The 27,063-nt window shown below is 35.3% G+C and overlaps 1 protein-coding gene across 3 annotated transcripts in view; it reads right to left on the minus strand.

Moving 5' to 3' along the window:
- Positions 1–27,063, minus strand: part of GAB1 (GRB2 associated binding protein 1) — an 84,270-nt gene that overhangs the window by 24,959 nt on the left and 32,248 nt on the right. The window contains exon 1 of one of the 3 annotated variants that reach the window (XM_087963086.1): positions 5,329–5,409. The exons of the other annotated variants lie outside the window; for them this stretch is intronic. The gene's annotated coding sequence lies outside the window, so the exon portion shown is untranslated. Of the gene's footprint in view, positions 1–5,328; positions 5,410–27,063 lie in introns of those variants that run through there. 3 annotated transcript variants of the gene reach the window in all.

Raw genomic sequence — 27,063 nt, forward strand, 5'->3', positions numbered from 1 at the left:
TTCTGTACAATCCAAGAATCTAGAAAGATCCCTTCTGAGATGCTTGCTGCACCGTCATTGCTTCTGCAGGCTAAGTGCTACTAATCTGACCAGTGCCAAGTCTACACTCTTCTTGTCTCCCAAGTCAAAGTCCTGAATTTAATCCTAAGGAAATATGTGAACGGACATGGTGTGAGCAGCTCAGTGCAGCATACCTGAATTGAAGCTTTCTTTAAGGAGGAATACGTTAAAATTCCTCCACATCAATGTGCAGGACTGATGAACAGTTTTAAGAAAAGTTTAGTTGCAGTTACTGCTGTCCAACCTGGGGGAGGGGGGCACACACCAGTTACTGAAAGCAACATAATTTTGCTTTTGCCAACACAAAAATGTTATTTGTATCATTTTCCTCAATAAACAAAGTGTCATGTTACTGATTTATTTAATTGGGTTCTCTTTATCTAGTTGTAGGACTTGTGTAGAAAACAGATTCCGTTTTGCGTCATTCTACTTATGCAGAAATATTGAGAATTTAGTATTATAGTCTTCCACTAAGTTATGATCTTTCTTTGGTTAAACCATTCAAGCAAAACTTTTTTTGACTAAGTTGCTTTTTGACTTTACAACCAAATACAAAAGGACAAATTTTAACAAGTCGTTTTAAAGCTACATTGGAGTAGCCTGATTATAAACAATCCTTTAAATCCAGTACATTAACCAATTGTATTATTTTATTTATATTATTATTATTATTTACATTATAATAGTATTTATATTATGTTATACTGTACAACATTCCTAATTTCCTTCCATTAGAGTAGAAAAACTATTGTTTTTCTGAGTACTAAGAAGATAGGAGTTGTAACCCATCAGTATCTAGGTCAGGGGTTTCAAATTCATGACCCATGGGTCAAATCCAGCCCACAGGATACTTAAATCTGATCCATGGGACCAGCCTGGAAATAGTAAAGGACTCTAGCAATAAAAATGGGGTATGGGGGGGGGACTGCACACAGGCCCGTGCCCCGTTTTTAGCCTGCACAGCCTCCTGCAGCACTCTGCTGGCCAAAATGAGGCATGAGCAGCCCCCCCCCACACCCCGCTTTGGCCAACCAAGTGCTGCAATTTGTTGCAGAAGGCGTCCATCCCATTTCTCTTCCCACCGGCTGGCCCGCAGAGAACTACAATGCTGATCTGGCCCTTGAAGAAATCCAGTTTGACACCCCTGATCTAGGTGATAATAGGAGTTTCATAATATGGCAAACATTTACAGGGACAAATGAAGAACAGGAAATCAATGTACCCAATGTAAGTGTGAGAAGAAACTGTGCTATGATTTGTACAGCAAGGTGGTTGTAACTTATATAATACAGATTTGGAAGTTTTTTCTCTAACTTGTACACTGAGATCTTCTCTGTATTTCAGAGCTAACAAAGATCCTCTGTGAGAGCGAAATATCGCTCTTACTGCAGCTTCCTTGGTAAATTGGTAATATAAACAAAACTTGTTTATAGTCCTACATGTCAGAAAACTTTGCCTTTAGACAACTAACACCTGCTTCTATATCTCTGCCTTATTTTTCCAGAATACATCTTTTTCACAGAGTGAAAATGGGTATGTTTATTTCGGTTGCTTAATGAGTCACTCACTGAAACTGGCACAGACTGTCCTTAAAAACAAAAGCAATTTCAGAAACTACACATTACTAAGTCAGACACAAAGGTTCTCTGGATTATAGCACAAAAGCACAATTTAACAGCAGAATAAAGCTTGAAGCTAGACAAGAGACCTGACATCAGCACGCGTGCTAATCATAGTACAATGGCCTTACTATGTTTCATGAAACTGCAAAGAGAGTCCATATAAATCACTCTTTGTTATCTGAAAATATCTGGGATTCTTGAAGTAAGTTCTATTTTTAAACATTTTAATATTGGCTGCCTGATAGAAGCTGTATATTGCCTTACTGAGAAAAACTTCAGAGGATCATGCTACAGAATGAAGTGAAAAGCACAGCTTTGGTTTTCGGATCCAAAGTATTTGGCTTGTATATGAATAAGATTTTCCCCCCATGTTGAGAGTTTTTGATTCCTTTTGACAAGTGGGACACCTAATGTTAACATCTTCAGGAATACACTTGGAAGGGTTGGTCTTTGTTATAGATATTACTATAATGAGTAAGTATCAATTTTCAAGCTTTTTTCTGCTCTGTTAAAGCAGAATAATAGTACTGCTGAAACCTAACAAGAATTATAGAGTTTGTATTTCAGGGATTATTCCATCAGTCCTGTCTGAAGAGGGGGGAGAGGGAAGAGGAAAAATTAAGCATTATAAAGAACGAGCTATAATCTTAAAAACTGAGGTCCCTGAATCAATTACAATATAATGTCAATAATATTATATAGCAGTGGTTGTCAACCTTTTCTTCAACACGGACTCCCTTTAAATACCTTTTGTGGCCATGAAACATGGCCACAGACCCCCAAGACTTAACTCAAGATTTAAAACATAACATTTCTTCATTCCTTCATGGAACCCTGTGATGATATTGGAGGGGTCTGTCTGTGGACCAAAGGTTGAGAACCACTGTTATATAGAATTACAACAATAAGGCCCCAAACCATTGAAAAGGAAGAGTTCAGCAAGACTTACTGTCAAAGTAAGTTTCCTTACCATTACTTACGGTGCCTTACTTATGTATATATTTTAATTAATCATCAGGGAATGCATTTTTCCATTTCTCCTTAATTAAAATAAAAAAGCATTAAGATGAAAAAGCTTCCTATATTTTAAACTTTTGATCGATTACAATCCAACTTAACTTTTCAACTGATACAATTCTTCCCCTCCCTATGGATGGAATCAAGTAATTAATAAACATGAAGAACAAAATTGAGGCTCACTAAATGTTGGGAGGATATTTATTGAATGAATATGAAGGTCTCTATATCATAGCAGCTCCTATGTATACGGAAGGCTTTTATCAGATTCAGTCCCCAAAGGATGAATGGGAAAAGCGGACTACTTTCCTGTGCCTTAAGCTTTTCATTCAAATAAACAAATAATTTCACCCAAAATTTAGCCCACAAATAATTTAACACACTATTAACACTAAATATTGATATTTACTGGCTTGCCACACAGATAAACTATTCAAAGCATAATTGCTCAAGCTTCAGTTGTATATATCTTAATTCCTTTTACAAAGCTTTATAAATAAGGACAGAAAATATTAGGTGCATCTTTACTTATTGTTACGCTGCTCCCCCTTTGCCAAAAATACATTCATACTTTTTAAGACTTGTTTTCCAGGAAGCACCATCTTTTCTTACAAAGAAAAATAAGGAAAAAACAGTCTCAGTGGAAGTTTCCACTCCACCGGCTATCATCCTGATTAGCTGTTTGAAATACACACATGGCCAACATTTCCTGTTTTTAATCTATTGTCACCATTTGCCAGTTCTGCATTGGTCTGTTCTAACTTTAGTGTACTTATGCAAACAAAAACATTGCAAACAATGTAAATATAACAGTGCTTTTTATTTTGCATCTTGCAGCATTTTTTTAAACCTAAACGTGGAAAATTAGAAGACCATATATTTTAAACATGTTTAAAAAGCAGGCAAAGCTGTGAAACGCTTGATACACTTGCTCATGTGATTATTTTATAATTACTAATTTATTATCCTAAGCTGAAATGTGCTATATAGCTCAAGAATACCTCTATGTAAACACACACTTCAGACAAACATCAGGATTTCTTGAGTGTAAATTCTGGGTGTTGGAAGATTCCAGGTATGTTAGATTTGATCATGCGATAAATAATTGTTGCATTGCCCAGCTCAAGCTAAAGTAATAAAAATGGTACTGACTTCTGCCTGCATTGCCCTGCAGCACTTGGTCATGCAAAATATAACACATTTTGAAGATAGCTTCATAGGGGGGAATCCCACTATACACATTCACAATCAAGAACCATCAAAAGGTCATGCTCTCTTCCACTCTCATAAAAATCTAATGGCATGTGGGAATAGACTGACTGGCTGAGTTTTAAAACTGCAATCCAAATAACATTATCCATCTTGTTAACCTTAAATTTTTTTTTTTAGCTTATAGTCTTGTTAAACAGGTTTCTTCTAATGTTTGAATCCATCTTCCAATATTTATACATTTGACATTTGTTATTTCATTCACTTGCTATGCCTTCAAAATACATATTCAAAAATCTTTTTTCTGCTTTTTTCATATTAATTATCTCACCCAGTTGATAACTTTTTGAAGTGATGCTTTTCAATAAATCCCATTACTTACCAATATTTGTCAGGTTAACATATTCTAACCCAAGCCTCAAAAAGCATAATATTAAAACAAACTAATGTTATTAGAATTATTATTTAAAGAGCAATTCTTTTAATATTTGTTTTACTGAATCTCTTTTCTAAAAATACCAAAACTGTTCCACATATCAACAAACTCTAGTGCGTGTGTGCGTGTGTGTGTGGCATGCGCCCTCACATGCATCTGTGTATATGGTCAGGTTTTGACTGAAAAAGCAGAAGCCATTTTTTATAGTCATTTCCCATTTCAAAATTATGAAAAGTTATGAAAAATTATGAAATTTTTATGGGCTTTTCAGAAACATCTGCCTTCCCTTTCTTTTGATTTATTCACCATGGAAGAAGTAACAAAAAACAAGGATGTAGGGTGGTATTTGGGAAGCATTAGTAGAACAATTTGAAATCTTTAAGTCAATATGATCACTTTTAATTGAATTTGACACCTAAACTTCATGCACTTTATAAAAAATAACAGTAGTAATCAAGAAAGGCATGATTACCAAGAAACCCAAATTCACATGCATGATTATTCACTAGCCTGTCTTTTCTTTTCTTCATATATCCCTTCAATAAAATTAATTTAATTTTAAAATTAATTTCTTAAATTGATTTCTTAAAAGTTATTTTAAAGTCACAAATCCTTAATACCATAGGGAACCCGATCATCTGTTCTTTCTTAGCAGAAATTCTCTTTGCAAAACAATTAGAATTGCCTCTTATCTATGTTTCAATGCCTTACACAAAGATTTATTTTTCAAGAAATTTTAACAGGATTACAAATTCTACATTTAACACACATTAAATCCTGATTACTTTTGTTTCTGAAAAACCAGTAATGGTCCAAGAGTGAAGAATTATGCAAATATTTACAAAAAATATTTTAAAGTCCAATCAACTCTTTAAAAAAAGATTAAAGTGTACATAATAACCAACTCTACATATTTTTATAACACATCAGATGAAAGATGGAAGCATTCATCTGGATAGTTTGATACTGTTAATAAAGAAGTACCTCTTCTTTGTTTTCAGCATATTCCCGAATTCCAATCTTTTCAGTTGTTGCGTCTACCCCCAAAGAAGCTCAGTGTTAGTCTTCCTGTCCGCTTTCCAGCTTACTATACACCACCCTATTATAATAACCTTTGACCAGCAGGAAGCAGACACAATGGACTGAAAATAACAACAATTGTATGTTTTCAGAATGGTTTAATGTATATAAAAAGTACTTATTTAACTGGTGAACAAGGGGCATAACTGACTACATCAATGCACATTTTTCTCTTGAAAAAAATCCCAATGTATAAAATATATGTAAATAAACACATGAATAAATATTTTAGATAAATCCTGCAAGGGAAGAATTGATTTTAAAAAAAAAACCCAATTCTTCATACTATGGAATTTACAAATTCTTGCAGAAACCTTTTCATTCCTTGCAGGTCCTGCCAGTATTAAACTTTTTTTTTAATGTAACACAGGATAGGTAGTTCTCAAATACTGAAGGAAATAATAATAATAATAATTTTTTAAAAATGAGGGAATCATAATCATGTGAACAGGATGTCAATGTCCCAGTTGTGGTTGGTAACATTTCAGCTATCTTTTGCTTTTGTCAGGAAATATTTAAATTATTGTACCAAGTCTCACATGCTGTTTTAATAACAATATTGGCAGAATGTCTGCAGAAAACACTAAGCAAGTTAATCATAAATCTGGAAAAAGAAGTCTTAGAAGAAACAGTTCAAAGGACTGGTTCTTTTATTCAAAGAGAGAGAGAGAGAGATAACATGATAGCAGTCTTCAATCACTTAGATGGAAACTGCAGGGAATCACATCTTAGCTAAATTCTAGAGGTCAGAATTAACAACAGAACCATCTGCCTTATATTGTAGACTGATGCACTTTGATTTGCTGGAAATATTTAAGCAGAGCTTATGATCTTTTGTTAAGGATACTATAGCTGTGTGCTACATTTCAAAACCTGCCTGATGATACATATGATTTCTACAGACATAGCCAACTTTTTGATCAAGAAGGTTCATGAGAGATGGCTTATTAAATTATACAGTATTTATATTTTATATAACTCTGGATAATGGGTCATTCTTTCCACCCATCACCAGTTTTAGATTCATTTAATTACTATAGATAAAATAGCAGTTTTTTTTAAAAAAAGAAAACCTATCAAATTCAATAAATTTGGCCAATTCTGGGCATTCTTTTTACTAACATCATCCTAAAAACTGAGCTTACGCTAACTAACAGTGCTAAAATAACAGCAAAAAGACACGACTGCCTGACCTTAGAGCCAGCTAAACCTACAATCTAGACATAGTTGAACATAAATAAGAAAGAAGGTTAACGAGTAATTTAGTGCTCTCTCAGGATACAGGATACACCAAAGGCCTGGGAAAGAAGGTTAAAAAAAAGAAAAACAAAGGTTCCAAAAGGACAAAAAAGAAATAACAAGAGTAAGCAAATGACACAAATTGCCAAAGAAATTCAGTCCACTGGGTGAAAGCACATTGGAGTTTTCAATTATCATCATCATCAAGCTTCCACCAAACCTAAGTTTCTATTTCAGAGCCCTTCAACTCTGTGGGGGTTTCTTGATGTAGTTAAATTACCAAATGGGAAGCACACTATCATTTCCATTCTGCAATTGTAACACTAAGACAGATGCTTGTGTTTACATGAATAAACACAAGAATGCCAATTGTCCCATTGCACTAATGTATCCAAGAAGTGGAGTTATATAGACCATGCTATATCATGTTTATTTAACCTGACATCCCAAGCCATTAACCCAGCCAGTAGTAGTTCATTGTAAACCATAGTTTAATTATATTAATGTGAGCACAATTACAGGCTGATATAGGACAAAGCAGCAGAAAATAAAAAAACCAGAAATATTCTACTACTAAAATCTAGCTGATTGTAGTAAATCACTGAAGTATGAGTCATATGGCTTAAAAACAGCTACAAAAAAATCTTACCCAACCTCCAAAAGGTGTCTGCTCTAATAAAAGGTATCTTATATATATATCTTAGTACAGGACTGTCAAACTCCTGGCCAACAGGCTGCATGTGTCATGTGCTGGCCACGCCCAGGCCCGGTTTAGCGATGGGAAAAGTCCCGATATGCCACGTGATGCCACTGTGACGTGAGTTTGATACTCCTTAGTACATAAAACAACTATGGAATAAGTGCTGGTAATGAAAATATTCCTTGTTTAAGGATTCCTTAATCCTAAAGGAAAAGTTGCTTCTCAGAGTTACAATTCTGCAGTAATCCAGTTAAAAGTTAGAGTTAAAATCAACAAGAATATTCTTGATTCAAAAGTGGTATATTAAATGTACTCTTCTTATTACACTTCTAGGAGTTGAAGCCACAAGGAACCACGGATATTTCAGGAATGGGAAATGACACTCAAACAATTAATGATAATTTAATTTAATTTGAACAAATTCAAATTAAAAGATGTCTGTTTCTTTTGACCAAGAGACAATGAAGAAAAAGATTCTTTTGAGCAATATGATCAAAATATTTTTGTAGTTGTTCTAATGCAATGTCCCCTACCTTTAATAATAATAATAATAATAATAATAATAATAATAATAATAATAATAATAATAATAATAAAAAATGTGTAGGATAATTTTTGTTAATTATGCTGATATAATAGACTGAAATCTATTAGTAATCTAATAGTTTTTAAGATTCTAGTAGAAATCTTAAGTTAGCGAACTGTGAAAGTTCATTCCTGTTGTAAATCCAAATTTTGAACAAATTAAAATTGGCTTGGTAGAGAATATGCAAAACATTATTTAATTCAGAAGAAATATCCTATACATAGAAAAATTCTAGAACTTGAATATCTTAATTCTCAAATATATCTATTGGATGAAGAATTGACACTTGATAGATTTTTAAAAATCGTTGTTACTTTAGAGTTACGTACTTTAGCAGCAGTGCATCTGCATGGTTACACTTTCTATATGGAATGGAACAATTGGCATGGTCAGCTTAGCACAGGTTCTGCCACCTTCAACTGCCTGCTCCACTCACCACTGCCGCCGTCCCGGGGCTTTTTGGCCCAGAGCTCAACAGTGGAAGGAGGGTAAAAATGGGAAGCCATTAGCCACTGCTCTGCACTCTACCCATCCACTCACTCACCAACCCACCCAGCTCTGCCTTGGGCCACCAGCAGTAAATTGTCTCCTTGGTTAGTTGGCCATGTGGAGTTGTCCTGCAAAGACCTAGTAACAGTGAGTTGCAGAGGCAACTTGACAGTGGCGAGTGACGGTGGTGAGCTAGCCACACTGAGCTGGCTACACTGAGTTGTCCTAAATCTACTTGTATGACACCTAGGCTCAGTGCCCTTGGGAGCTCAATTGAAAGTATCAGTTTTTACTTACAACACTTGAATTGTTTAGCATATTTTTAACACTGCTTCATTCAACTAGAATTTATCTATTTGGTACATTCACCATAGGAAAATTTATTGATTATCCCTTATTTTTTAGAAGGATGGTACAAAACCAGAAGTGATGTGTTGTTTCTGTTTTGACATTGACATTGCAAGATATCTCTCTACTGCATTGGTAAGAACCAAAAATCAAGCTATTATGGACAGCCTTTGAAAGTGGTCATGTGAAATGTAATTGTGAGATTGTTCCTCCCTGTCTAATTTTATTATGGGGTTGTAAAATTAAAATTAATAATAATAATAGTAACAACTACTGGGAACATCAGGTTGAGAAGGTTCTGGAGAATGAAAAAGTCAAGATCCTGTGGGACTTCAGAATTCAGACTGACAGGCACTTTGCCCACCTGACATACAGCTGTGTGAAAAAGTCCCGCACGCTTTCAGTTTTAAGCTGTATTTACATGTTTAATCAACTTTTCATTCATAGAAACCATGCAAAATTAATACTTTGATGAAAATTTCTGTAGTCGGATTGAGATGCATAATTTTTATTAATATAACCAAAGTGTTTTTTAAGGTTTTGAGTGAGCTTATGTGCTAAAACAAACACAACTTGAATTTTCTAGAATGTTAGGATCGAAAGTAGCCAATCAGCAGCAAGCTTTGGCTGACCAATCAAATGCTCAGAAGCTAAATGTATGAGTCAGTCAATGTTGTCATACTCTCTAACTATAAATTGGCATGAAAAGCATTGAGAAATTTAATTTAGCTCTGGCTGCAGGCAAGGAAAAAGGCCTTTGCTTTCACCAGTACCGAGCAGCGCGTCGCATCATTGTGCTTCATGAAGAGGGTTACTCCTGTACAGAAATAACCAAGAGAGTGAAATGCCATTGCACCACAGTGAGCAGAGTGGTTGAAAAATACCAAATAACTGGTTCAGTTGATGACAGGCTCCGCTCTGGAAGACCAAGAAAGTCAACAAAATGGCAAGATGGCAAGGCTCAGCAATGCATTTCGATGGCTGACAGGAAGCTCACCTCAGATTACAAGAATTTGGGGTGAAACATGTGATGTAAAAGTGTGCCAATTTCATATTAGTAACCATGTTTGGTTTCCTAAATGGTCTTTTTCAGGGCCACAAACAACAAAAATGTTAACAAAACAGTAGCATCGGCCTTAGTAATTGCAACATGTATGCTACTGGGTATGCATCAGTTAATCTGTTTTCATAGTCATTGTAAGCATGCATTGTAAGCATGCAAGAAAATTCACAATCCCCATCCAAACAGCACCAAATTGCAAAAAACTTATGCTTTTCACTTAAAAACCACCAGTATTTATTTAAATATAACAATATTTGCATAGCAGTTAGCATAAAATATCATAAAATCAATCCAAAAAATGTCACAAACCGTAAAGCATAAAGTGTGCAGGACTTTTTCACACAGTTGTAACAATAGTGGAAAAGAAAATGTTTTGATTCATTGACATTGCAATACCTGGTGTTGCACAAACTGAAGACACGCAGCAAGAAAAAATCACAAAGTGTAGGGACTCTCAGTTGAGCAACTTTGGAAAAATTAATTATCCCAATTGTAATTGGAGCCCTTGGAGCAATACCTAAAGGGCCAACTCACTATTTGGAAATTCTGAATTTATCAGACTTGAATACCCTGATTCTACAAAAAACCACCCTACTTGGAACAACTTATATCCTCTGACACTCAGATGCTACCTTAACAGTTCCTAGGTCCTTGCTTAGGACTTGAGGACTGTTGAGCTACCAACCAGCCCCAAAGGCTATGAATCTCACTAAAGATTAACTAATAATAATAATAATGTATTAAGATGTTGTTGTGTTTATTATATTTGGGTTACTGTGAATATTTTTAGTGCTACATTGTGTAACTGCACATTTTATTGTTTTAATGTACCATAACCAGTATTTTGGAAGCATATAATTCAATAAATAAATTATATAGAATATGCTCCCCTCAGAGATGAACTTATCCTCTTTATTTCTTGTATTTAGGAAGTCATCGACAATTGCTTGACATACATTTGGCATTTATCTGATTCATAATAGGTAATCTTTGAATTACACCTTAAATAATGCTATTTGTATAGCAATAGAAATAGCTATGCAGAATAATATGTTTTATTATGTCAATGTTTTTCAGGTGTATACAATAGAAAGTCAATCCTGCTATTCCAAATACAACTATAGCTTATAGTTGTCCCAAACATTAAGCACAAAATTTGAAACTTGGTTTCTTGAGTTCTATTTGAGAAATGCCATTCCTATTTGTTGAAATAATCCACTGAGTTTTATTTGATTTTTAATATTAAAGATGCTTGAGGATAAATGCTTTAAAGCAATACAAATTATGAACATGACTGTCCAACTGGGCTGCTTATGATAAATATGTGCAAATGTAACATAGTAATAAAAATCCTTGCATACTAACACTAATTGTTACATACTGCATTTTAGGATTAACACAACAATTAGTAGCTCAAAGTACCAGTTCATGCTTTTATGGATATTGATTATTATCTACATCACTATCTAGATTTTTAGGGCAAGTCATATTTTTCAACTTTCAATTTCCAAACATTAGGGGTGCTCAAAAGTTGTGACATGCCTTGGAGATTGTAAAGATATTTTAATTACTTTAATATAATTTAGATGTACTTGGCAAGTAACTATATATATATCATAACTCTTTTAACATTTTGTTTGTTTCATATAGAATCCAGTTAATGAAGCATAAAATTTGGCACAGGAAAGTACATCTATGCGGCCTTTAACTTACCTCTAAAAGTATGTTACATGAGATGCACGCAGAGCTGTATTCATGATTATCAGGCTGTTTACATAAATAATTTTAAGCTGGATTTATATTTCCTTCTTCTGTAAATCCACTGGAAAATTTGACCCAGTTTTAGTTTGTAATTAACAATCTCAAATCTTACATTCCAGTATAAAAAGGCTGTTCACCATTGTATAAAATGGAATTTATGAGTACTGGATGGAAGAAGAGCATTTAGTACTTTAGAATTAGTTTTGTTCCAATGTAAAGAGATGAGAAATCCTCAGATTTAAAATGAAAATTGGGTTTAGTTAAGTTTGAGACTATGTAAAAAAAAAAAAAAACAGCTCTTAGCAAGAAAGACAAGAGATATTTAAGAATAAACTGCTTAAGACAAGCTTCCTTAATTCTACGGTAATATAGTATATTTCCCAAATAGATTTATTGTTAAGAAGCCAAACCTAATTGCTTTATCATGTGCACTGCAGTATGATAGATGATAGATATATCAGCCTTATCCACCTTGAGGGCACAAGAGTTGAAGAAACTTGGTATGATACATATACATTTTTAAAAAATGCACAGCCTTCCTTTTCCCCCTCATTGTTTATTGCTATATCCTATGTTATGTACATACAGTAACATATCTTTAACACAGCCCTAAACAGCTTGAGGCCAACATTCTAAATGACAGCCTCCTCCCTTGAGAGTCTGCCCAAAATTTGCATTTATCCTCCAATATGCTGTTACATGTATTACTTCCTACAAGTGTGAGCCTGCTGGGTATTTGGGAAAAGTGTCTTAACTATGGAAAGGTTCAGTTAATCTCTTTAACCTCTATCTACCTTTTCTTTTGGCTGATGAAGATTACCTATTTTTCTGCCTATAAGACGCCCCCATACATAGGACGCCACGCCCCCCACTTTTCTTACCGAGAATTCAGAAATCAATATTTTAAGCAAGCGGAAGTTTGGGTCATGAGGCTAGTTTGCAGAGATAAGGTATCAGCAGTTTCGCAACCGTGATTCTCCTCTCAGCCCCCCAAGTATAAGACGCTCCTCCATTTCTTAAATATTTTTAAGAAAAAGTATCATCTTATACAATGGAAAAATATGGTATGTTGTTATATCTGGCTTTTTAAGAAATAATGTCACAATCAAATTTTAAATAGGTTTGGGTTTTTTTAAAAAAAGTTTTTAAATTTGAATGCAACAGGAATAAAACAACGCCCTAGCGGAAGAATACCAACAAGACTTGCAAGAAAACATGATGTACAGGATTCCACTCCATTTTCCATTCTCTCCAAACCTTTCATAAGCAGTAATTGTTCAGGCACTAATCAATTTGATCGTCACTGAATCTATTCAGGAATCCCACTCTGGATTTTTTGGAAAATCTTATGATTTCTGCATCTTGGGATAGAACAATGCAATTTTGGTTGTATGTGGACAAACAAAGGAGAAATTAATTCACTATGAATAAATAAGTATGTAGACATGCATATAACATACTAGCTTTCTTCAATGTGCAATTCTTCAGATGAATTCCTAGCACAACTTCCGGGGTTACCTCTAATTATAATCATATAGTTTGGCAAATGGTAAAACTTCCAATATATCTAGGAAACATAGATAAAATTATAAAGCTTTGCTTGTTTTGTTACACTGCTATGTAGCATAGATTTCTACATTTCTAGTTATTCAGCATATATTTGAACCCCATGAACCATGCAAATGTTCATTGGTATTCATCACAAGTATTTATCATTAAAGTAAAGTACTGCACACATCTGGTTTAAATTGATGACCAATATATTACAGCTCATACCACTGAGCTATTATAATGGATCTTAATTCTGCAGCTTGTGAACATTTGACATAAAAACTGCAGCATTTCTTTTATAATTCATCTGTTATCTGCCTTTTCGTCCCCAAACAAAAATAAATAAATAAAAGAGAACAAATGCTGCCAGAATCAGGGAACTTGTGTTTCTCCGTTATCAGGACATTGCATCTTCTCACATTGAGAGGACAATGTTCAGGTTTGGCTGGCCTATGAGGGATCAGAGATATTCCAGATAACAGCAAGCACACATTTTAAAATTTTAATGCTGGATTCCAAGCTGCATTCCTGAGTTCCTTTTAGCCACAGAAAAATTGCTTAGAGGTTAAAATAGATTCTTTTCAGTCCTTCCTGATGAGATAAGTCCTCACGTGTCACCAACTAATCTACCTCTCAATAACAGTTATTGCTTGTAGAAATTTACCAGCTGTAGCATATGCATTTTGTTCTGATAAAGCCGACCTTGATCTTCTAAACTCCTCTACAACTGATGCTTTTTGCCTTAAAGTGCAAAATATTAAAGTGCTTCCTTCAATATTCATACCAAAAAAGCATATGTTGGCAGATGTTGAAATACTAAGAACTAAGTGTACTGTAAACTAAAGTGTAATTTTTGCTTTATTCTGTTACTGAAATTCGGGCTCCTGCTGTTTATAGCTTGGTTGTCTTTGGTTGTCTTTTCTCTGTTGCCTGAATGTAACCGATAAATTGATTTTTTGGTTATGATATATTAACTGATGACTGCAACTGGCCTATGCCTACAGACAAATGGTTTAGGGTTTAGAGCCATTCATTATCCATTCTATTATTTTAAAAATAGGAAGGAAGAAGGCTTTGGTAAGTATGCCTTCCTGTCACTCTCAGCCAAAAATAACTAGAATATACTGGCTACAAATATAAATGATTATCAGAAGAATAGGTATATTACATCCAATGGGAAAGCACTTGATAACAGCTATAGGGGAAAAGATGAGTGAAGCTCAGGTAAAGTAAAAACTGGCAAGTAGAGGGAGAACTGACATTAACTTGGGTTTCTTCAAATGACTATCATTAAATCTCAATTTTGTAGTTCACTGGAATTCCTGTCTGTCTTGAAGTAAGTGATAACCCATTGAAAATGTCCTGGAAGTAAATTCTTGCTATGCCTACAAACATGTCAGAACATTGCCCATCACTCAATAACACTAATTATTTATTACAAATTGAACTGCTGCAATAGTAGAAAATTAAGAGAACTTATAACATTCCACTGAGGATGTTTACATACAGCATACTTCTGTCAAAATAAAATACAAGTTTATAGCATTTCTTCCCTATGTGTCTTAGTCATAAATTATTTTTCATTCCATATTTCATCCTTCCCAAGTGTCTTATCACTGGTGATGAGGCACATTTTCACACATTGCCAAAATGCCTCAAAATCTACAGCTTCAGGAAATCCTTCTCTTCTATATGCAGATTCCAATGTAATTTTTTTTCCAGACAGATTTTCAACTACATATACTGTTGACACACATTATTTTCTCTGTTCGTATTATCCTATGGCATTCTGTTGTTAATATGTAACACAATACAATCCACAAACTTACCAAATTTTCAAATCACCTCAATATTTATATATCTTATAAATAAGTATTATATATTTAAGATTGCTTGAAGCATCCAATCCACCAGATGGTACATTGTCTATAAATAAACATCCCTTTTATCAAATGGAGTTAGGGTTCAAACAGTTACAAATAATAGCAAACGTGTATGAACAATTTCAAAATAATCTCCTTTGGAATCTACTCCTGCTCCTCATATTTGTATTATTTGCAAATAACATGCAGTTGAACTTGCCAGAGCACTACTTGCTGTTATTGTGTCTATTTATGGCAATAACTTCCACTTATAGTCCCCAAGGAAAGATGGCCCAGACAGAGACAACTAACTACATAATTCCAAGCATACAACAAATATAAAGAAGCACACTGTCATTCAGGCTAACTGATGGAGGGCAAAGAGGTCAAGGACCCATATGGTTTATTTCTGTAGTCATTACTGCATACATCAACCATTAGATTCTGCAATTTCACACTGGGGAAGTTTGCACAGATTTTTCAGTATCTGCCAGAAGATGTAGATTATCAAATGCCAGAATGTAGTACATAGTGAGATACTTAATATATATCATTCCAGTTGTTTTTCCTATCCAAGGGAAGAAATTCATTTAAGGGCAATCATTCTGTACATTCACCTGAACATAAATACTAGTCAATTGAATTGCCCTTATATTCACGCACATTTGTCAGAGACTGTCAACTTCTCTATCTACAGAATTTTCAAGCAAAATTAAGAGAGCAACTCCTGGAAGTGTATTTTATACAAGATAACATGTTTTGTTTCTGGCAGAGAAGATCCTAGCTTTCAACGTAAGTCCTTTAAATAGCAAGAAAGCTAACTTCTCCCAATCTTCATAATTTTATAAAACATATCCAACAAACTGCACAATAAATTACACTTCAAAGAACAAATAAAGTTGAGAGAAGAAACTATGACAAAGCTATGCATGTAGTCAGCCACACATATTAATCAGCAACTCAAGCCTATTATAAAAAATGTAATAAGTAGATATCTTAACTTCTATCAAAAGCATATTTTGTTTCACTGACTTACAAGACCTCCTTTCAAAGTTAAATATAATTATATTAATCATTTTAATATTTATTAAATATAATATTAATCAAAATCAAAATTAGATTTATTCATAATAATTGAAGGTACTTAACTAATAGTTTTTATGCAGTTTTTTGAAATAAATGCAACGCAAATAAGGCAACCATCTGCAATATGATTTAACTCCTTAGCAAAAGGGTTTCAGAAACAGTTAAGAGTTCAAAATTGTCACCCTGTATAAGCCTTTTAGTCTCAGAAGTTTATGTGCTACCATGAAAACCAATCAATAATATAGCTAATTTTAATCTATCCTCAGAAATATTCAGGGCAGAAAGAACAACATCTTACCTTTATTTTACCTTCAAAGGAACAGGTAGTCTGGACTAAACGAAACTGTAGAACTCATATTTACTTACAATTAAAACTTCAATTCATAGAAATGATTTAATTTATTACCTTCCCATAATTTGAGCTTAATCCTTTTTTAAAAACTTTTTTAATCTCTTTGTCTATAAGCAAATTAAAAACCACCATAAAATGTACAATTTCAGTTAAATCTAGAAAAAAAACCATAATTTTATTAAAAAGACCTTAATAATATTTGTCTCTACTATATCCTTATTTAATAAATTTGATATTTCTTGATTGGAAAAAAAAGACAATCAACTATACTATTTGTGAGATATTAATCATTTAAAAATGAGAATCATACCAATACCTGCTATATTTAAGCAATGTGCTTACCTGGCATTAAAAATGAGAGGTAAAGCTATTAAAACCAAAAAAAATGAAAGTCAAAGTAACAAAATTAAGACATATTACTTTCCTCCATAATTTTAAATGACATACATATACATATACATATATATACATATATACATACAGTACATACATACAGTATGTGTGTGTGTTTTTATATATATATAAACACTGTTCAAATTCATGATGACAAGTTTGTGGTTTTGTTTTGGTTTGTTTTAGTAGTGTTTTCTACTAGTAGTGTTTAGTAGTGTTTTCTACAGTATATAAATTACTTATTAGCAATATCTGATCCAAATGCAATCTATTACACAAATCTAATTAGCTGGATTTTGGCACCATACTTAATTGAATCTGAGTATTACATCACAGTGTGCCGTCTCTGGCTGCCTAACTTGCCGTATGAAAGAATTTACATCTTAAAGCAATGCAACTAAATGTACATACACAGCAATATTCACCTGACCTTAACTGACAAAAGCGCTGAGCAAACTTTTCTACATGCACTGGTTCTTATCTAATGGAGTCAAATCTTCAGTTATCAAAACATTTGTCTAACTAGAAAGAAAGCTAAATCATTCTGGCAAGATCCAAAAGCTATAGGAAAAGAATAGTAGATATATTGAGTAAATTGGGATTGGATGCAATCAAGAAAAGTAAACAGAAAGAGAAAAACATACCCTCTTCCAAGTTGAATCTCTGCTTATCTCTGAATCACATCACTATTCATTAAAGTGGCACAGAAGCTACACACAGAGCACCAGTGGCCCAGAGCCAAGTCTGTGACTTCAACTGCTCCATATTCATTTACTAACAGAAGTAACATGCAGGGAGAGACAGAAAATGGAGTTGCTCAGACAGTTTGGTCAAGCCCCTGTTTGTATCTTGACAGAAAGGGGAGGAGGGAAAAAGCTGCTGTTCCTCCTCCTACCAGAAAGACAGAAATAAAAATTTAGATGTCTTTGTTTTGTCAATTCAGAGCAAACTCACATCTGTCCTAAATAGCTATCTCAGGAAATGGACACTGGAAAGTGAGGAACAAGCTTATTTGCACAAATATGCATCTGCAGTATTTGCTATGATATAGCTATATGTGTAATTCCTAAATATAATTTCCCCAAATAAATATCAGAAATTGTGCTGGGGATACAATAATCATTTAAGATCCTTGGCCTTAAATTTATACATCAGGTACTACTGTATGCTGCATGATCAGGATACTTCTTAATGGTTGCATTTTATGCTCTCTTTGAATATGAACAAGTTCTAAGGGCATTTATTTATTTATTATTTAATTTATATTGCCGCCTATTCACCCATGGCGACTGGAGGCAGCTTACACAATGTAAAAACATATTTAAAACAAAAAATAAAAAACAAAAACTAACAAAAAGAATCAAATTAATTAATTAATAACAAAATCTGGAAAAAATAAAAAATGTATTTGACCTACACTATCTTTGCAAACAGCCAAAAACAAACAAGGAACCTGAGTATTGAGTAATATAATTGCACTCATTATTACTACAATATAATTCAATAAAAATGCTTAGAATAATGTACACATAGTTCCAGCCAATACAATTGCAAAAGGGCATTCTAAATTCTGAAAAGATAACCAAATGGGCTTATGTTCATGAAGGAATTCTCTTAAGAGAAAAAGATTTGGAATTGTTTAAGCTGGAAAATGATTGTGACAGACACAGTAGATGTAATGTAATGATGTAATGTAAGCTTTTTTAAAGAAAATGGATGATGATAGTTTTTCATAGTTCTAGAACTTGAAAATATACAATATGAAAACAAAGGCTAGCAAGTTCTATTACGCTCAGATTCTCACATGCATCTAGTAACTACTGGGGAATTCTGGATGGTGTCTTTGGTTGAATTAAATGTAGGGTTTTTTTTAAAAAATGTATGATTTGGAACTTTTAAGACTCATTGAAAAGATAAGCTATGGCATGATTATGTGAAACATTTATCAGTGCAAGATTTTATGAGCAGAGGAATTATTAATATTATGTTTAGAACTTGACATAAGTCTCTGAGCAGAAGAGCAGAGTTAACCCATTCCTTGGATTCTCTACTCAGCACACTGGAGAATCAATTTCACATGGAACAGGACGTCCTCTACGATAGACTTCCTTGAGAGGTAAAAAAAAACAAAGATGAAGTTGCCTATTCATCGTTAGAAGTAAAATCTCTACCAAACAAAATAATTAGTTAAACATAAAATCTCAGTTTTAAAAAATAGACTTGGCTTTAAAATACTGAGCAAAACAATCCAAATCATAAAATGGAGAGGATATAAATATTTTTTATGCTTAAAATTTCATCAACACTTTCATGAATGTCACATTTTCCCTCAGTTCAAACAGCCAAAAAACATACATTTTCATTATATTGCAAATATTTTCACCAAATCATCAAAAATTTATGTCAGAACAAACTTTAAAGCTAGTTCTAGTAATTTATGAAATGTATATTCTCTTAATTCTGCTTTGATGGTACAAATGAATCTACCACCATCAACCAAGACCTGAAGGGAGAAGTAGACGGCAGGTGTTACCATACAATTATGGATTTCACTCTTTTTTCATAGCTACAGTTTGGTAGCTATTAAGAATAAATTTGCAAAATATAAATCAATCTGTAAAGATTTTACATTGGGACAATTAATTTATATCTAATTACCAATAATTTCAATAAGATACCAAAAATAAGTATTCTTTATAAGTATTATATTTTATAAGTATTATTGTTTTACAAACCCAGTTTGGTCAAGGTCATACTATTATTATTCCAATATATTGTGTACATGGTTATACAGCATCTAATTTCATGGGGTTTTTTTAACTACAAAGTTAAAAATGTTGTTTTTTTTTCCTGCCTCAAGGAAGAGAAAATGTTACCTACTAAGCCAACCATTATGCCTTAAATTAGTTAATTAATTTGATTAATTGGTTAACATCCAGGATTGCTGGAATTGCTGTTGCTTAGTGACATGGTCATCTGACATTGCACTTTATGATCACTTTACTTAGTAATAGACATTCCTGTCCTGATTTGCAATTATACCCCAAGCACCACCTGTAAAAATCATAGCAAACTTTATTTAGAGGCTATAAATAATATAGGACATAATTTATCCTATAATTTTATACACATATATTGTATTGCAAGTTGTGAATGTTGCTCTGAGGGAAGTACAACAAAATACAACCTGTTGACCATGTAGATACAGCATGGAACTAATACCTTTTATTTAAAAATGTTTAAAAACAAATAAAGTAGCACAGGAAAAGAAAAATCCACACTGTCTCACATTAGGGGAAAATAAGGCACCACGTCCAGTCAGTGTTAATAGGGAGCATGACTTTGGTGGTGCCACAGGGTTTGATGCTTCTGTCTGCTCCTTTCTAACATCTACATGAAACTGGTAGGTGAGATCCTCTGTCACCACGGGACGAGGTATCACCAATACACCAAGATACTAAGATACCCAGCTATATGTCTCTATACTGGATGAAGTGAATGATGCAGTGAAACCTTTCACAGTGCCTGGAAGCTGTGGAGATCTGAATGAGGAATAACGGACTCCATCCGAACTCTAGTAAGACAAAGTGGCATTGAATGGGCCCCTTTGTATCCAAGAGTTTATTATCTTTGCTTCTGGATGGGGATGCATTACTCTAGATAGACCCAGTGTATAACTTGGGGTTCCTCTTAGACTCATGCCTCCTATTAGAAAAGCAGGTGGCAGCTCTGCCAAGGAGGGCCTTTTCATTATGTTGTGTGCCAGTTACATGCTTCTTGTCCCACTCGTTCCGTCAGGGAAGGTATGCTGCAGACCCTGTTAGTCAAAGAATTTCATTGGGGACTAGGGAGAGGGCCTTCCCTGCTGCTGCCCCTGCATTGTCGAACACTCTGCCCCGAGAGATAAGGAAAACAGATCCCAAAGGTCTGTCATGCCAATGATTAGAATTCATTCCTAATACATCCTAAGAGTAGAAAATTAATTTTGAAAGTAAGGGTAAACAAAGTGAGCCAGAATTAACAGAATCTCATAGAGGTCTTGGATTTATTTGACCTTGCAGATTAGAAAACAGTCTAATTTCTAATACTCCCATTTCTGTCATCTCCAGGTATGTTTTCCTAGGAATTAATTAGCTGGCCATTCAGGCAATCTTCTACATTTCCATCCATGCAAAACATTAAAAAACAAAAAAATAACAGCCTACACTTTCTTTCCTTCACTGCACTAACATGTGGACTCCAAAACTTCTGGCTAGTATGAACTCAAGTCTCATGAAAAAGAACCCAATTCATCAAAGTCACCAACATATACAAATAATAATAATTTGGTACATTACTGTGGCTTTAAAGTTTTAGTTAATATAAAAATAAGTCAATTAGACAAAAGCCTTGTCAACTCATTCTGAGAAACAGTTGATTTATAACCACATCAATAAATGTGCTTTAAAAAGAAGCCAAAGCAAGGTAAAAGAAATGTTTACCAATGAATGATGCTTTCAGATCAAAAGTTGCGAACTATGGGAGTTTGGGAGTCAGAAAAAATAGCAAGCATATTTGAGATTTCAAACAAGTTGTATTAGTGAGTTAAGTTTATAGCTCTTCAAAATTGAAATAGCATACATATTACAAAGGAATATATACAAACATTAAAGTGCACATTTTAATTAGTTTGTTTTATATTATTAATTATAAAAACAAGATTCTTTCAAAGTTCTTTAAAATTATCTACAACTGACAATAAGAATATGATAGAAAAAGGAAGGCATTATTGAATTTAGACACTCTGAAACAAAACACCTCCTATCTAGACTGACAACAGAATTACATTTAATAATAACATTCACAACTTCAGGGGGTCATTTTTTCCATTTTCCAATATGATTTATTCAATTATTTATCCAGTTTCTGTAGCTATTGAAAGGAAGCACTGAACAGTGCAGATTTATATCATCATTATACACTGCTCAAAAAAATAAAGGGAACACTTAAACAACACAATGTAACTCCAAGTCAATCACACTTCTGTGAAACCAAACTGTCCACTTAGGTAGCAGCACTGATTAACAATCAATTTCACATGCTGTTGTGCAAATGGAATAGACAACAGGTGGAAAGCATAGGCAGTTAGCAAGACATCCCCAATAAAGGAGTGAGTCTGCAGGTGGTGACCACAGACCACTTCTCAGTTCCTATGCTTTCTGGCTGATGGTTTGGTCACTTTTGAATGCTGGCGGTGCTTTCACTCTAGTGGTAGCATGAGACGGAGTCTACAACCCACACAAGTGGCTCAGGTAGTGCAGCTCATCCAGGATGGCACATCAATGTGAGATGTGGCAAGAGGGTTTGCTGTGTCTGTCAGCGTAGTGTCCACAGCATGGAGGCGCTAACAGGAGACAGGCCAGTACATCAGGAGATGTGGAGGAGGCCGTAGGAGGGCAACAACCCAGCATCAGGAGACAGGCCAGTACATCAGGAGATGTGGAGGAGGCCGTAGGAGGGCAAAAACCCAGCATCAGGACCTCCTTTGTGCAAGGAGGGACAGGAGGTGCACTGCCAGAGCCCTGCAAAATGACCTCCAGCGGGCCACAAATGTGCATGTGGCTGCTCAAATGGTCAGAAACAGACTCCATGAGGGTGGTATGAGGGCCCGACGTCCACAGGTGGGGGTTGTGCTTACAGCCCAACACCATGTAGGATGTTTGGCATTTGCCAGAGAACACCAAGATTGGCAAATTTGCCACTGGCGCCCTGTGCTCTTCACAGATGAAAGCAGGTTCACACTGAACACGTGACAGACGTGACAGGGTCTGGAGACGCCGTGGAGAAAGTTCTGCTGCCTGCAACATCTTCCAGCATGACCGGTTTGGCAGTGGGTCAGTAATGGTGTCAGGTGGCATTTCTTTAGGGGGTCGCACAGCCCTCCATGTGCTCACCAGAGATAGCCTGACTGCCATTAGGTACAGAGATGAGATCCTCAGACCCCTTGTGAGACCATATGCTGGTGCAGTTGGCCCTGGGTTCCTCCTAATGCAAGACAATGCTAGACCTCATGTGGCTGGAGTGTGTCAGCAGTTCCTGCAAGATGAAGGCATTGATGCTATGAACTGGCCCGCCCGTTCCCCAGACCTGAATCCAATTGAGCACATCTGGGACATCATGTCTCACTCCATCCAGCAACTCCACGTTGCACCACAGACTGTCCAGGAGTTGGGAGATGCTTTAGTCCAGGTGTGGGAGGAGATCCCTCAGGAGACCATCTGCCACCTCATCAGGAGCATGCCCAGGCATTGTAGGGAGGTCATATAGGCACGTGGAGGCCTCACACACTACTGAGCCTCATTTTGACTTGTTTTAAGGACATTACATCAAAGTTAGTAGTGTTAGTAGTGTTTTTTTCCACTTTAATTTTGAGTGTAACTCCAAATCCAGACCTCCATGGGTTGCTAAATTTGATTTCCATTGATAATTTTTGGGTGATTTTGTTGTCAGCACATTCAACTATGTAATGAACAAAGTATTTAATAAGAATATTTCATTCATTCAAATCTAGGATGTCTTATTTTTGTGTTCCCTTTATTTTTTTGAGCAGTGTATTACATCATTAGTCAGCAACACCTTGACAACAATGAACATATTGTTGTCAAGGTGCTGCTGACTAATGATATATGACTAATGTTGCCAATCCCTAAAGATGACAAATGGAAACAAATAAGGCAATAGAAAGTGAAAAGAAAACTTCCCAAACTAATGAGAAACTATTTCAACATCCCAATATACTTTTTGAGTAAAATAATTGTTCAATCTTATTTATTGTATAATGACAAGCTAGAATTATGCATTGATTGAACACTATTCCATGAACCAAAAGAGATGCATGTAGAAGAGAAATGAAAAATGAGCAATAAATTGTGTTTTCTAACAACCACAACTTATTCAAAAACTGTAACCAAAAAGCAATAGTTAAGAGGTCTTCTAAAATCCTCCCCATTGTATAAATGAAGATTTTAAAAATTGCAAGGAAATGTATACACTTCTTTCCCTCTTGTGTATTGCAGAGTTTAAAAAGAGACATGGAATTCTACATACATGAAAACAAGATACTAAGAGTTAGAGATAAGTAGATCAAAAGGTAAATCCAGGGATGAAATGCAAATGTTATAAAACCAAAGCAAAGACTTTTGCTGATTTGGTAATATAAAATGTAATCACTCAATCAACCAAAGAAAGTACAAGATCAAGAAAGAAGCCGAAGAAGCCCAAGAATTAAGCATACAAGTGCCAGTAATGTCCAACTAAAACAAAACCTGGACAGAAGCAAAAATGTAATCAGGACACTATCCAAGGTATAATGAAGGCATTCAAGTAGGTGGTCAAGTCACAGTTTATTCCAACACAGGACTGCTGTAAACTAAAGGCTTTTATGTCTAGAGTCTAGAGCAAGGCTGTCAAACTCCTGGCCTGCAGGCCGGATGCGTCACACGCTGGCCATGCCCACACCTGGTTTAACGAAGGGGGGGAAGTCCTGATACAGCACGTGATACCACTGTGACGACATGAGTTTGACACTCCTGTACTAGAGTCTAGACTATTACAATTCTATCCAATCCTAGCTATGAGTTCTTTCCATTTCATTGGTCACAAGTACAACATAAAAACCAACTTTAATTTCTGATAAGATTTATCTTCTAATCCAAGGTTCTTCAAACTTGGCAAGTTTAAGACTTCTGGACTTCAACTCCCAGAATTCCTGAGCTAACATGACTGGATGAGGAATTCTGGGAGCTGAAGTCCACAAGTCTTAAAGCTGTCAAGTTTGAAGACCCCTTTTGGAAAACTATGAATTTTTACATGTTCATTTCTGAATTGCAGCCATGCAACAGAAATCTCCAGCAACCTTAGAAGGAGAATAGGATGACCAAATAATTTGAGTAATTTGAGAAAGAAGGGACATCAATACTTCTTTATCGTATGTAGGGGACAGATGTGAAAATCATTATGTGATATCAAGATATAAACTTGTCTGCTACAAAATGTAAAAATACTAAATTTTTAAACACATGCATCTACTAAAAATATTATTTATACTTAAGGCATAAAAATGACTGAAATTTTAAATAGAAGGAGTCCTGATATTATGTTGATAATTGAGACCAAAGTTTCCATTGCTAAGTGATAAAAGTCTTAAAACAAGAGGTCATATGACTGTGTTGCCATCATTAAATGAGAACCATGCAAGTACTTAAGTGAGAACTTTAGGTGGGAAGAGTTGCGAGTCTAGAAGTGCTTTCTTATGGTACTTGAAACTGTATCCCAGGCAACCAGGCTGAGGATGCTGCAAGCAACCACTGTAGAGTATAGGCAGGCACTGAACAGAGGTGGGATTCAAAAATGTTTACTATCGGTTCTGTGGGCGTGGCTTGGTAGGCGTGGGCGTGGCTTGGTGGGTGTGGCAGGGGAAGGATACTGTAAAATCTCCATTCCTTCCCCACTCCTGGGGGAAGGATACTGCAAAGTCCCCATTCCTTCACCACCCCACTCCAGATCCTTTCTCCTGTGCAAGGCAACAAAAGAAAACCCAGTCGATCAGCTGGGACTCGGGAAGCAGAGAATAGATGGGGGCAGCCCCAGTCAGTGGTGGCATTTCCTGGTTCTCCAAATTACTGAAAATTTCCGCTACCAATTCTCCAGAACTGGTCAGAACCTGATGAATATCACCTCTGGCACTGAAGGCAGGAGGCATGGATTAGGACAGGTGAGTGCCATGGCAAGACAACTGAACATGTTCCATGAAGTACAGATGAGCACTACAAACCATGAGATCCCACCACCTCTAACGACAGGTAGTACTCGACTAACTGTTGTTAGTGACTGTTTGAAGTTTCAATGGCTGAAGTGATGACCATTTTTCACTCTTATGACTATTGCAGCATCCCCATGGTCAAGTGATTTATATTTGGATGCAGATTCACATTTATGACTGTTACAGGGTCCCAGGGTCAACAATCATGTTACTAATTTAACAACTCTAGTGATTCAGTTAACAAATGTGACAAGAAAAGTAATACAATGGGGCAAAATTCACTTAACAAATTTCTCACTTCACAACTTAAATTTTGGGATCAATTGTGGTCGTAAGTCAATGATTACCTGTAATAAAGTGTGTATGATTTGTGAAACATTGTTATACAGATTTTAGCATACCTATATTTGTAATGTTTTTCTCTAGTGCCTGGGCTTCAGAAAATATATGCATTCAAAGGACAAACTAGATCAGATAGTGGGCCAATATTAAGCATTCAGGCTATTCACTGAAATGTTGAAGTTGTTCACAAGTTAGACATCAACCATATGGATACAAAATAATCCAATATAAATTATTTACATTCTATAAACATTTCAGAGAGTTCTCAGCATTTTATACAGTTGTACCATATGAATTTTTAAAAGGTGGAACAAATTATACATACAGATATACATAAATACATACATACATACATACATGCATACATACATACATACATACATACGTTTTCGTAGATTTTCACGGGTACAGGTATGCAGGTCTTGGTGTGTTCGGGTCTTTTCCCGTGTAAGATTGAGAGTATCTTGGCGACGTTTCGACAAGGTCCCACTCGCCATCTTCAGGCTGGTGCTTTCAGCTTCAAATGTCGTAACGTCGCCAAGATACTCTCAATCTTACACGGGAAAAGACCTGAACATGCCAAGATCTGCATACCTGTACCCATGAAAATCTACTATATATATATATAGCACCAGCCTGAAGATGGCGAGTGGGACCTCTCCCGAAACGTTGCCTAGATACTTTGAATCTTACGCGGGAGAAAACCCGAATAACCAAAGATCCATATATATATATATATATATATATATATATATATATACACCTTGTTTCTCCAACAATACGGCCTCCCCCAATAGGAAGTCCCAGCATGTTTTATAGGTGTGAAATGAAATTAAGCCCCTCCCCGCCAAATTAAGGCCTATATTAAAACATGCAAAATGGGGGGGAATGGTGGGGGGGCTTGCCATTAGGAAGTACTTTTGTTGCACACCCACATATGGTGCTGCCTGTGTTGACCCCGATACGAAGTGCCCCACCAACGCCGAGGTCAACATCCAAGCCGTTGCCGCCCGCCCGAAGATGCAGGGGGGGGGAATTAAGTCACCCCCAAAAAGATGGCCTAACCA

Source organism: Notechis scutatus, chromosome 4 (assembly GCF_049901735.1).
Source record: "Notechis scutatus isolate UNSWTSFEM ecotype Mainland chromosome 4, rNotScu1.2, whole genome shotgun sequence".
Taxonomy (NCBI): Eukaryota; Metazoa; Chordata; class Lepidosauria; order Squamata; family Elapidae; genus Notechis; species Notechis scutatus.